This window comes from Rhodnius prolixus, unplaced genomic scaffold (assembly GCF_049639745.1).
Source record: "Rhodnius prolixus isolate KJV_2025 unplaced genomic scaffold, Rpr scaffold_10, whole genome shotgun sequence".
NCBI lineage: Eukaryota > Metazoa > Arthropoda > Insecta > Hemiptera > Reduviidae > Rhodnius > Rhodnius prolixus.
The window spans coordinates 14,267,976-14,282,219 of record NW_027411615.1 but is presented as its reverse complement, the minus strand read 5'-3'; positions in this window follow the sequence as shown (position 1 = coordinate 14,282,219).

Here is a 14,244-nt window from a genome sequence, read left to right as displayed (position 1 = left end):
ACGCCAAAAGGTACACAAATCAGCTAGTACCCAACATTTCATTCATGCTTAGCTGATATAATTTAAGTAATTTTGCTGCATTAACTTTTTCTTCACATTTTTTTAGAAATTATTAGATGTCACAGACCCTTATGCTGGCCATTTTCATCTACAAAATATATGTTTAAGTAGCACTGTAGATTGACTGTAATATCTAGTTATTTATAATAATCAAACTATTAATTACATGTTAGAAAGAAAACGTTATAAAAAATATAAAAAAATTATGAGGCTAAAAAGTTCAAAACCTTTTTTTAAAAAATGCTTATATCAACATACATCAATGATTTTGTTTATTTTATTTATTTATTTTATTTTATTTATTTTTTTAAATCGTCGGTTTAAGTTCATTCTTCCATTAAAGTAATTGTTATTTTATGTAGTAGTCAAACGTTTATAATAATAGGTAATAATTATCTGGCTTTATCGCAAATAATATAGTTTTCTTCAATTACATTCTCAATCTAGGTGTTCTTCCCACAATGTTGTATATATGCAATATAAAATAAATAAGATATACATAATTTTTAGGACAGCTAATTATTCCAGTATTTTACTATAAGTAAAATTAAGGGGACTAAATTAAATTACAATTTATTGAGAAATGAATAATTGTTGAATAATCTACTTGTTATTAACTGTGTGTTATTTGTGCTCACGAATATTTCGGTAAGACGAATTCAAGACTGAAATATTCTGTTAAATCCGTGATTCAAATTTAAACAGTAGCTCACTCTAACTTTGTTTTTCTCTACTTTAACATGAATGTATATGTGATTACTAAGAATAAAGGGCATATTAAAGATAAATCCAAAGAATAATTTGAAATGGAGTTAAAATAAAGTACCTATTTAAAAACGAAGATATAATATACATTTTATCATAATTATAACAAAATTATATTATGAATGATCTGGCCAGCATAAGGGTCTGTGACATCTAATAATTTCTAAAAAAATGTGAAGAAAGAGTTAATGCAGCAAAATTACTTAAATTATATCAGCTAAGCAGGAATGAAATGTTGGGTACTCGCTGATTTGTGTACCTTTTGGCGTTTAATCAACCCTTATACTTAACATTTTAAACTGTAAGTTTTTGTTAAAGAGATTTTTGTACCTTTTGGATAGATTTTCATTTTTGTCTATTTTACAAAGTTACTTATCTGCTTCACAGATTTTTTTTTTAAATTTGAATAAGCAATTCTATCATTATAACCTGATAAGGTGTTAAGTCGGAACCATAACTACCATTGGAGAGATCTTTTTAAAGAATGATTATAGTTGCCATCCTCAATAACAATTTTTTGAGAAAGCGTTTTGAATCAAATAGGAAGGTATTTGTACGTAAAAACCAAATTAAACTGCGATTTCAGTACTTCCTCTTAAGAGGAGTAAGAAAAATAAACTGCGTTTACAGTACTTCTCCCTAAAAGGCAAAGATTTTGAATCGAACGACAATTCATTAATGTAAATAGGTTCACTCTTTGATAATTTTAACTATTGCATTACTTCCTCTTAGTAGATGCAAGAGCTTGATGGTCCTTCACAGCCAAATATAGGAGCTTTAACAACTTATTCGAGCTGAATTTTATCAAAATCGGACTAAGCGTTATAGAAATATTGGTAATAATAGTTTTAGAAAGGGCCTTACTTGGGTGGGGCAAACTCCCCTCCTTATGAGGCACAGCGTTCAGACTTTTAAAGTGCAAATCTGTACAAAATTTCGATTCGAATGACACTTCATTCATGACAATCGGTTCTCGTGTCGATAATTTGAAACGATTGCTATACTTTCCCTTAACAAGTGTAAGAGCTGATCGCCGCTTTAATGTTACGTAGAGGAGCCCTAACTCTATCATCCTACCAAATTATTTCAAAATCGGGCTAAGATTTACAGAGTAATTAGTAATAATAATTTTGGAGGGGGCCTTACATAAAGGGGGCTAACTCCTCTCCTATTCAATGTACAGCGTCGAGACCCCCAAAAGGCACATCTACATAAAATTCCGAATCGAATGACACCTTATTCATGAAAATTGGTTCGTGCGTTTAGGCGCTACGCAGTTTACAAAAAAGGTAACAAGAAGAAGAAGAAGAAGAAGAAGAAGAAGAAGAACAATTTTTGAAAATGTAGTTTTTGTGCATTTTTCGCATCGTTTTTCTCGAAAACTAATTAATCTATGTTATTACGAAAAAATTACTGTTATAAAGGAGGATTTGCCCTATATTATAAAGAAAATTTGGGAATTTTATCTTTTATAGAAAAAGAGAAAAAAATTGTCAAAGTTGGGTGTTTTTCAACATTACGCTTTTTCGTGCAGTTTTTGACGATCAACCCTTATACAACTGTCCTACCGGACAGTTTTAATGCAGTTTGTAAATTGTTATGTTTACTTTTTACTTTTTTTCTTAGTTGTAACAAAGAGAGTTTTCAAAGGTTTTGAAATAAAGCCATATTTTTCAACCATTTCTCGCACATCTTGCTGTTACAGTCTTTATTTCAGTCTCCATTTCCTACAGTCTGCTGTGAGGTGTCTAAATCATCAGTCGATATTTAATTCAAAATAACTGCCCAATGTATTATTGAATTCAAAATCAGGACTGAGGAATGTCGAAATACTGTTACTGTTCATTTACCAATCATATATTCGAAAATTAATTCTGGACAAAAAGTGAAAAGCAATTAGTCGAAATTATTGCATAAATTTAATAAATTATTCAATTTATAAAACATAAAACAAGGTTAAACGACTATATGAAAGCGTATTAAAATTAGACTACAAGTTAGTCGGCGTTTCTGTAGTTCTTAATGAAGGGCCTAGCCTGAAGACATTAGAGTATAAGTGCCCATCAAGATTTGATTACTGCCAGCCAAACGATATGTCGTTAAATATAGACCGAATATAATTTTAACGATCTAGACTAGAAAATAAATCATAGCGAATACGTTTCAATTTAATGCTTGAAGCCATAAAGAAGTATAATACATAAATACAACTTTAGAGTTCAAACTTTTCTTATAACTAATTTATTTACCTTAAATTCGTTATAATATATGGATATTTTTCTTACAGTAGCTAATAAATTCATTTTAAAATATCCAAAACAAAGTTTTTTGTGCTAAATCCAATAATGACTCCATGATTTAGCCGCATTTATTACAAATTTAACTTGATTACCAATCACAAAACTTTGTCCTCAACATTACAATTTTTTAAAATTTTGCAATCATGCACAGCATCGTTTCTGCAAATCAAAAGATCTGCAAGGCATTATTAGCCAAAGTGTTCTAGTAATAAGAAGTGGCAGGAGCAGAATCTGTGTAGCCCTAGATTCTGCCGCTTGTTCTGTCAACATTGATACGAAATCAATATTACTCTGGCTTAAAATATTTGGCAAACAAAGTAAGGCGCAGATACATTTCTTAACCAACAATTTTTTACGTACTCATCTATGATTCGATCGTTCTCTTAGTGCACTTCCGGCCTCTAAATAGTGTTCTCTCTCATTTTAGACATTACTATCACCTTGTTTCCTTTCAGGAATGTCTGTAAGAGGCTTCTAAGTAAAAACATTTTAAGATCAGGCACCTTAATTCTGGTTTATCACCAAAAATACATGCTGATAATTTTCAATTTTTTCATGCTTTTGGCTGATAATTTTCTCAACTTCTATAACTTTGAATTAGTTGTAACATAGTATTACTAACTTAAGCTTATAATTAGATATATTGAGGCATAATTATAGTAGGCTTAATTAGCTTCTGCTAGCATTAATTAAAAGCTGGTTTGTTTCAGTACGGACTAACAGTTAATTTTTATATAATCACGATCAAACAAATCAAATATAATCACACGATAGCTACTTTTTAACAGTTTTTCGCCTTGCAAGTCAGTTTGGACAAACAAAAAATTGAAGTTAATTATTAACAATTTTAAATTGTACAATTATTGAATAAATTACAATTTTTCAAGATATTTACGAGTCTATCTTCTGCAAATAAGACAAATACGAGGTGTGGCTATTAAATAACGAGACTGATGCTGTTACAGAAAAACTATGCATGCACCAAATCCTAACGACCTACAGCTGTGCAGCGTAAAGCCTTCTCTTTCGATTGCAGCGGCGTCTCACGTGTTTGTAGAGAAATCTGTATGACTGGAACCGTCGTTTGTGTAAGAGGTGTTAGTTTCGTTTTGTCGAAAACATGATACTACACATGTAGTAGAGTAACGAATTGTCGTGAAATTTCACATGAAACTAGGTATAATCGCTACTGAATTTTATCTTTTATTAAAAGAAGTTTATGGCGATGAATGTTAATTACGTGCGCGAGGTTTTAAGTGATTCAAGCGTTTCCAAAATGTCCGAGAAGACGTCGGAGATGATGACCGCTCGGGTCGCCCTTCCACATCCAAAACGGATGAAAGTATCGATTATAATTAATCAACATTACTACCGTGAGGTGCTTGCTTAACTCCGTGAAAGAGTAAGGAAAAAAAAAGGACCCGATTTGTGGAAGAACCAGTCATGGGATTTCAGTCCTTTGAAGCTGTGAAAGAAAAAGCGGCACGCGTCAAGCAAGTGCTGAACAGAAAAAGACTTCCAGCACGGTTTCGAACAATGGTAAATTCGTGTGGAGCGTTTTAGGGATAGGGGTGGGGTGTATATTGAAGGTGATAATAACTAAATATGTTTAAATTTAAAATAAAATGTTTTACAGCATCAGTCTCGTAATTTAACAGCCACACCTCGCAGATCTGGAGATTTAGTGTTCATGCGTATAACATTTTTAGACCCTCGTGAATTCTTCGAAGAAGTAATTTTCTAAATTACTCTCTTGTGAAATTTGGAGCTCTCAAATCGCTCAAGTCTGCTAATGAAAGGCATTTGAAATCTCCTGGAAATCAGATAATGGTTATTTAAAGTTTTTCCAATTTAGATTAATTGAATTTTATCACCTATTTTTTTAATTTTTTTCTTTTGGTAAATTAATAACTGAAGTGTGTTCACCTGGGATAAATATCTGGTAATTCCCTCATAATTAAATTTCTGCCCTGCTTTTTAGCCGTAATGAAATGTGTGGCCCTCCGTATAGGCGGAAAAACCGCATTTACAGAGAGAGCAGAAACTGTTAATTAAAATCTTTGCTTTCATTTCATTACTTCACATGTGTTTAAATTATTTAATTAATTTCATTAATAGTTATTATTTATTAAAGTGGTTATTAATTTTTGGCGCGCAGTTTTCTCCACATTATTGAGGCAATTTATAAAAGATATTTCCCATTAAATTCATTGGAAGTTATTTTATTTATTTCAAACTATTTGTTAATTAAAGTATTCGTTTCAAATATTAATTACCAAATAATTAAAGCTAATGTAATCAGAATTTATTACTTGACTTGTTTGGCCAGCTATTATGCATTAATTAGATTTTATTAATTAAAACTGTCCGGTAGGACAGTTGTATAAGGGTTGATCGTCAAAAACTGCACGAAAAAGCGTAATGTTGAAAAACACCCAACTTTGACAATTTTTTTCTCTTTTTCTATAAAAGATAAAATTCCCAAATTTTCTTTAAATTATAGGGCAAACCCTCCTTTATAGCTGCAATTTTTTTGCAACAACCCAGATCTAATAGGTTTCGAGAAAAAAGTTGCCGAAAATGAGCAAAAACGGCTTTTTCAAAAATTGTTGTTCTTGTTCTTCTTCTTCTTCTTCTTGTTGTTGTTGTTGTTGTTACCTTTTTTGTAAACTACGTAGCGCCTAAACGCGGGAACCGATTTTCATGAATGAGGTGTCATTCGATTCGGAATTTTATGTAGATGTGCCTTTTGGGGGTCTCGACTCTGTACATCGAATGGGAGAGGAGCTAGCCCCCTTTATGTAAGGCCCCCTCCAAAATTATTATTACTAATTACTCTGTAAATCTTGGCCCGATTTTGATAAAATTTAGTAGGATGATAGGGTTAGGGCTCCCCTACATAACATTAAAGCGACGATCTAATCTTACACTTGTTAAGGGGAAGTATAGCAATCGTTTCAAATTATCGACACGAGAACCGATTGTCATGAATGAAGTGTCATTCGAATTGAAATTTTTTACAGATTTGCACTTTAAAAGTCTGAACGCTGTGCCTCATAAAGAGGGGAGTTTGCCCCACCCAAGTAAGGCCCTTTCTAAAACTATTATTACCAATATTTCTGTAACGCTTTGTCCGATTTTGATAAAATTTAGCACGAATAAGTGGTTAAAGCTCCTCTACGTTGCTGATGCTCTTGCACCTACTAAGAGGAAGTACTGCAATCGTTAAAATTATCAATGGGTGAACCTATTTACATTAATGAATAGTCGTTCGATTCAAAATCTTTGCCTTTTAGGGAGAAGTACTGTAATCGCAGTTTATTTTTCTTACTCCTCTTAAGAGGAAGTACTGAAATCGCAGTTTAATTTTGCTTTTTACGTACAAATACCTTCCTATTTTATTCAAAACGCTTTCTCAAAAAAATTGTTATTGAGGATGGCAACTATAATCATTCTTTAAAAAGATCTCTCCAATGGTAGTTACGGTTCCGACTTAACACCTTATCAGGTTATAATGATAGAATTGCTTATTCTAAATTTTAAAAAAATCTGTGAAGCAGATAAGTAACTTTGTAAAATAGACAAAAATGAAAATCTATCCAAAAGGTACAAAAATCTCTTTAACAAAAACTTACAGTTTAAAATGTTAAGTATAAGGGTTGATTAAACGCCAAAAGGTACACAAATCAGCTAGTACCCAACATTTCATTCATGCTTAGCTGATATAATTTAAGTAATTTTGCTGCATTAACTTTTTCTTCACATTTTTTTAGAAATTATTAGATGTCACAGACCCTTATGCTGGCCAGATCATAATATTATTTTGTTATAATTATGATAAAATGTATATTATATCTTCGTTTTTAAATAGGTACTTTATTTTAACTCCATTTCAAATTATTCTTCAAATTTCTCTTTAATATGCCCTTTATTCTGAGTAGTCACATATACATTCATGTTAAAGTAGAGAAAAACAAAGTTAGAGTCAGCTACTGTTTAAATTTGAATCACGGATTTAACAGAATATTTCAGTCTTGAATTCGTCTTACCGAAATATTCGTGAGGACAAATAACACACAGTTAATAACAAGTAGATTATTCAACAATAATTATTCATTTCTCAATTGTAATTTAATTTAGGCCCCCTAATTTTACTTATAGTAAAATACTGGAATAATTAGCTGTCCTAAAAATATGCATATCTTATTTATTATATATTACATATATTCAACATTGTGAGAAGAACAGCTACATTGAGAGTGTAATTGAAGAAAACTATATTATTTGCGATAAAGCCAGATAATTATTACCTATTATTATAAACGTTTGACTACTACATAAAATAACAATTACTTTAATCGAAGAATGAACTTAAACCGACGATTTAAAAAAATAAATAAAATAAAATAAATAAATAAAATAAACAAAATCATTGTTGTATGTTGATATAAGCATTTTTTAAAAAAAGGTTTTGAATTTTTTAGCCTCATAATTTTTTTTTATTTTTTATAACGTTTTTCTTTTTCACCTGTAATTAATAGTTTGATTATTATAAATAACTAGATATAACAGTCAATCTACAGTGCTACTTGAACAAATATTTTGTAGATGAAAAGGGCCAGCATAAGGGTCTGTGACATCTAATAATTTCTAAAAAAATTTAGATAATTAAAGCTGGTCAGGCCGTACGTCAGCTCTTTGTGACAATGAAGCATTGGTTACTATTAGCAATAGGGTGTTTAAAAAAATGATGACTTTTAAATTTTAAAGAGAATCAAACAGAGAGACTCTTTAGAGATGCGATAAGAGGCACATAATTAGGTATCCACTCGGAAATATTGATGAAACTGCCTTCAAATTGGCAATACTTTGGGCGGAAAATCAAAGTTTATTTAAAAAACAAAACGTTTCGTCCGTGTCAGAGCAAAATCGATTAATATTTAGAGGTCGCTACCATTGATCAAAAAATTTTTGTTTTGCTTTTATAAAAAATCCTTATTAAATGTTTTGTATCTTTTCAAATTATTAGTAAAACATGTAATTGTACAAAGTTTATCTATATATATAAAAATGAATGTGTGTCTGTCTGTTTGTACTCGATAGATTCAAAAACCATACATCCAATCGCCGTGAAAATTTGGGAAATTATTAGGTATATCCCCGGGAAGGTTTTTGCAAATTTTTTTTTAAATCAGAGTTGGGGTTCTAGGTGCTCCCGAACAAATATCCCAAAAATATCAAAATAACATTTAATTAGTAATATTTGTTGAAAGTGTAACCCTGAAAACCATGAAAAACAGTTTTTTGCAATTATTAATACGAGAATAAATTATACCGAAGATGGTTAACTGAATTTTTCACATTATGTAGAAATGATACCTTTGCAAGGACACTACTGTACTCTGAAGTAGGGATAATTTTATTGTTAATTTTCATTTCGATGTATTGTATACATTTGGTCATTAATAAATTATGTTTGAGGTATCAAAACTGCCTTTTTGTTCAAATACAGCAACGTGTGAACGGGTACAGCTAGTTTAAATATTGTAACGAAGTTGACCTGGGCAGAGAAGAAAGGCCTAGATTGTTCTAGGGGTTGAGCGACCAAAGTCGGTAACAGGCCATTACTGTGTGAACAAAAGGGCGGTATCTACTTGTGGCAGAAAAGAAAGGCCTAGATTGTTCTAGGGGTTAAGCGACTAAAGCCGGTAACAGGCCACCACTGTGTAGACAAAAGGGGCGGTATCTACTTGTGGCAGAAAAGAAAGGCCTAGATTGTTCAAGGAGTTAGTGACCTGTGTAAAAGCCAGCTAAGAGAAAGGCCTCAGTTGGGGTGGTGGCATATGTGTTTCCCAGCCAGTGATTGACAGGTGAGAGTGAGACAGACGGAGTTGGAGAGAGACAGAGAATGGGAGGAGGCGGCTCACAGCTGAGGTGGTGGCAGTATGTTTTCTCCAGCCAATGAACGTCAAGAGGGCGTGGAAACTTAGGCTCAGAGAGTTGGAGGAGGGCAGTCCCAGTTGGAGGGAGGCACGCAGTTAAAAGGAGGCAGACACCGCTGGAGAAGTGAGTTTCAATCATAGTGTTAATCAAGTTTCAAGCAAGTTTTAAGGAGTTATTAGAGTTTATAGTTTTTAATCAAGTTTTTAATCGAGTTTTTAAGAAGAGTTTTGAATCAAGTTTTTAAGCAGTTTTAAGGAGTTCTTAACGAGTGTTAATCAGTTAGTTTTGAGTGAGTCTTTGAGAGACAGTTTTGGGAGACACTTTGGAAGTGATAGTTTTGAGAGAGTCAGTGTTACGGAGTGCTTCAGTGTTAGCCAGTTGGGCAGATAGTCAGTTCGTGAGTAGAGCTTTGCTAGTGCGGTTGAGTCTAGCGCAATTCGGTGCAGTGTGGACCAGGGGTCAGTCGTGGAACAGTTTTGTGGCGTTACGTAGTGAATAAGTAACAGTAAACTGTTGTGACTGTTGTAAATGGTGACTGTAATGAATAGCGTTAGTTGCTAGTAAATGTTAATGTGAGTAATGTTAACGTGTTAATAAATCAGGTTATTACTTACAACTTTAGCGAGTTTTATTATTTAAACAAACCCACATATTAATAAAATAACTAGTGGCAGGCACTAGTTGTGTAAGTAAAGATTTTTTTTTTTTGGGGAAAAACTTTACATTGGTGTCAGAAGTGGGATATAGTAAAACCGCTAGACGAGTAAGTGCTGATTTTATTAGTTCGGGTGAATTGCCGGAAAGTTGTAGAGAACTGACGAGTATTATATGCCCGTGAGTACTAAGATGCCCAGCATGGAGGAGTTAATAGCACTGATGAAGGAGATGAATGAAAACCTGAAGCAGGGCCAGTTAGAGATGATAGAAAAAGTGAAAAACATTAGAAAAGGCCAAATTGAGATGAAAGAAGAAATAATAAGGAAAATAAAAAGGGAAGTAAACGAGATGCCAGAAGAAATTGAGGGCGTAACAGAAACAAACAACATCCAAGAAGAAGACGAAGGCAGCCAGGATGATACAGACAGCAGGTCAGACTTAAAAGGTGACCAGGATAAAGGGAGACGTAGCTGTGTAGAAGTTCAGGAAGCTGCAAGGGAAGAAGAAAGCATAGAAAACTGCAGCGGACAGGAAGAGAAAGAGCAAGGTAAGGGAACTTTTGTTATACCAGTTGTGGAAGAGAGCCTTGAAGCGAGGACAGCGAGGAAAGAAGAGGGAGATAAAGTACTCCTGCCAGGATCGAAAAGGGAAGAAGGGCTATCGGACATCCACAGAGGTAACACCGGGATCCAGTTTGCAGTGAAGAGGGCAAGGGCCAAGCAGAGGCGGCGGTTCTCTTTGGTAGGCTACCACGAGAACGGTGTAGACTGGGCTAGTCGGTGCACCGAGTGGGTAGCGAGAAAGGGAACCAGCCGAGAAACCAATGGCGCCCTGAGGCAGGACAAGATTGGGTTACCGCTCAAAAGGATAGCCAGCGATATGGCAGGACCTTCTCCTGATTACAGAAGAAGAATGCGCTGCAATCTGGTTGCGATGGACCACGTCAGTAAGTGGGCAGAGGCACACGTCTTGGCAGATCAGGACGCGTCAACGGCAGCTGCAGCAACGAAGGTCTACAAGATCCTCGGCGTCAGGAGGACAAGGTCGACGCCGCTATACCCTCACTCTGACGGCATGGGGGAGCGAAGCTACAGGACCCTAGGAGGCCATCAGAGGACTTTGAAGAAAGATCATCAGGAGATTTGGGATAAACATACACCTCCCATAATGATGGTGTACCAATCGGCAGCTCAAGAGACCACAAAGCGAATGCTTGCTAGCGTTGTGCTTGGCAGAGAGCGTCGACTAACCGGTGACCTTGCATTTGGCAGCCTGGAAGCTGAAGAGACGGACGTGGATAGCTGTGCTGCGAAACTTCGCCGTAAGTTGAGAGCTGTACGTGGAGGGGTGCGCGGCAGGAGGAGACTGGACAGCGACCGGACGAGGACATCGTGTGACAGGCGGGTCATTGGAAGAACTTTCCAGAGAGGTGAGAAAGTGTGGTCGTACAAGCGTGTCCGCAAAAAGGGAAAACCTCCTAAGTTGCTGGGTAGGATCTTACACCACTGTCTCACTGCTCAACGACCTGGTGTTCGAGATCCAACCTACGCCCAGATCCAAGATGAAGGTGGTGCACTTGGACCAATTGCTGCCGCACGTCACGAAGGAGACTTCTGTTCGGGACGAACAGTTCTAAGAGGGGGGCAGTGTAACGAAGTTGACCTGGGCAGAGAAGAAAGGCCTAGATTGTTCTAGGGGTTGAGCGACCAAAGTCGGTAACAGGCCATTACTGTGTGAACAAAAGGGCGGTATCTACTTGTGGCAGAAAAGAAAGGCCTAGATTGTTCTAGGGGTTAAGCGACTAAAGCCGGTAACAGGCCACCACTGTGTAGACAAAAGGGGCGGTATCTACTTGTGGCAGAAAAGAAAGGCCTAGATTGTTCAAGGAGTTAGTGACCTGTGTAAAAGCCAGCTAAGAGAAAGGCCTCAGTTGGGGTGGTGGCATATGTGTTTCCCAGCCAGTGATTGACAGGTGAGAGTGAGACAGACGGAGTTGGAGAGAGACAGAGAATGGGAGGAGGCGGCTCACAGCTGAGGTGGTGGCAGTATGTTTTCTCCAGCCAATGAACGTCAAGAGGGCGTGGAAACTTAGGCTCAGAGAGTTGGAGGAGGGCAGTCCCAGTTGGAGGGAGGCACGCAGTTAAAAGGAGGCAGACACCGCTGGAGAAGTGAGTTTCAATCATAGTGTTAATCAAGTTTCAAGCAAGTTTTAAGGAGTTATTAGAGTTTATAGTTTTTAATCAAGTTTTTAATCGAGTTTTTAAGAAGAGTTTTGAATCAAGTTTTTAAGCAGTTTTAAGGAGTTCTTAACGAGTGTTAATCAGTTAGTTTTGAGTGAGTCTTTGAGAGACAGTTTTGGGAGACACTTTGGAAGTGATAGTTTTGAGAGAGTCAGTGTTACGGAGTGCTTCAGTGTTAGCCAGTTGGGCAGATAGTCAGTTCGTGAGTAGAGCTTTGCTAGTGCGGTTGAGTCTAGCGCAATTCGGTGCAGTGTGGACCAGGGGTCAGTCGTGGAACAGTTTTGTGGCGTTACGTAGTGAATAAGTAACAGTAAACTGTTGTGACTGTTGTAAATGGTGACTGTAATGAATAGCGTTAGTTGCTAGTAAATGTTAATGTGAGTAATGTTAACGTGTTAATAAATCAGGTTATTACTTACAACTTTAGCGAGTTTTATTATTTAAACAAACCCACATATTAATAAAATAACTAGTGGCAGGCACTAGTTGTGTAAGTAAAGATTTTTTTTTTTTGGGGAAAAACTTTACAATATAATTTGCTATAAAGACAATGCAGTTGGAATCATTTTAATGGCCATTTTACTTTCAAAGTTGTAATGCTTCGCCCTCCTAGACTTTATGCACTCTAAGTCTACGTGTAGTGTTACATTCCCCATATATAACAATTTTATTTAAACAAAAATATAACTACAATTTACAAAACCTTAATTCCGTCTCCTACAAAGTTATGAATAATTAAAGAAGCTGTATTTTTTTAAAAAAAAGTATTTAGAAAAATATACATAATTGAAAAATTTCAATTAATTAACGTTAAAATCGCTTCATTTTTTATGTGTTTCGTGCAGAATTTAAAAAACAAATAATTTTGGTTACTGAAACTTCTAAATTATGGAATATTTTTCATTTATTGTTAAAATTTGAAATTAATCTACTGTCAATCAATCAGTTTCAAATTATAACAATAAATTCAAAATATTCCCTAATTTAGAAGTTTCAGTAACCAAAATTACTTGTTTTTTAAATTCTGTACGAAGCACATAAACAATTTTAAAAATGTTTTTAAATTAACTTTGATTTTCCGCCCGGCGCTCTTTAAAATTTAAAAATCAACATTTTTTGAAACACCCTAATTACTAGTAGTAACCATTTTTCTCAAACACTGCATTTCCTGTTTGCTAACCAGGTAGGTTTACCGGCTTACTTTCAATAAGAGGCTCAAAGTTGCAGCCAATTCAAATTTGCAGGTGTTCAGGTACTTTAAGTTGAATTTATTGCTTGTATTTATGCGCCAAACATAGTACCAATCTTTGGAAATTTTCCCAAGTTAACAGAGTTATGTCTATGATTTGCAGATTGGTTATATATACTAGCTATACCTGGTCAAAGATACACCTACATTTAAGGAACACCAGAAATTCACAGAACATCTTCATCTAATGGTGTTAGATTCCTTATATTGAATGATAATGGACGGATACAATCTATTTATTCACAGCCGTCCTGCTCTTTCTACCATCGTTCTTCTACAGTTTAGAATATCAATTCGTACAGTTAGTTTCCTAGTTAGGTTAGTGTAAATCTCTTGTTTAGTTTAAAGGCAGTTACCGCCAATAATAGCTCGGAACCATTATGCAGATTGTGTCAGAAAGGGGAAGAAACGGCCTCTCACTTGCTGTTCAATTGTGTTGCAATCTAGTACCAAAGAACTAGCACCGAAGGTCCTCAACCTTTTTGAAAAGGGAGGTTTCGTCTACTAGATCCAAAAAAGGGGAAGGCAAAATAAGCCTCTTTTGGCTGCGGTGCCGTGGGACATAGGTCTAATTAGGGATTTTCTAATCTAATCTAATCTACTGCTATTAATTAAAACTAAATTAGTGCTTCTATCATTATTTCTGTTTAGCCCTTACTTCCATTGCTTATTAATATACAATAGGTTATCCGCTTGGGACATAATTAACATCAACTTAATTGGACTGTTAACTACTGACGGTGAATGAGAATTAAATTTGGTTTTCTAATCGAGAGGAAAGATTGATCATTTGTTTCTTTCAATAGAAAATCATTTTGTGATTTGAAAATCGATAAACATGGCTGATCAGCATGAATAAGGTGCTGAAACAGACAGCGTATCAAACTCATCTAGCCAATTACCCAAAAATATTAAAAAATGCACGCTTCTTCAAATGAAAAGGTAGCTAATACAACGGAAAAATTATAAACATAAGTATGTTATCGGTAAAATTTGCAATCATGGCATTTTTAAGGAAGTTTTTGGATTT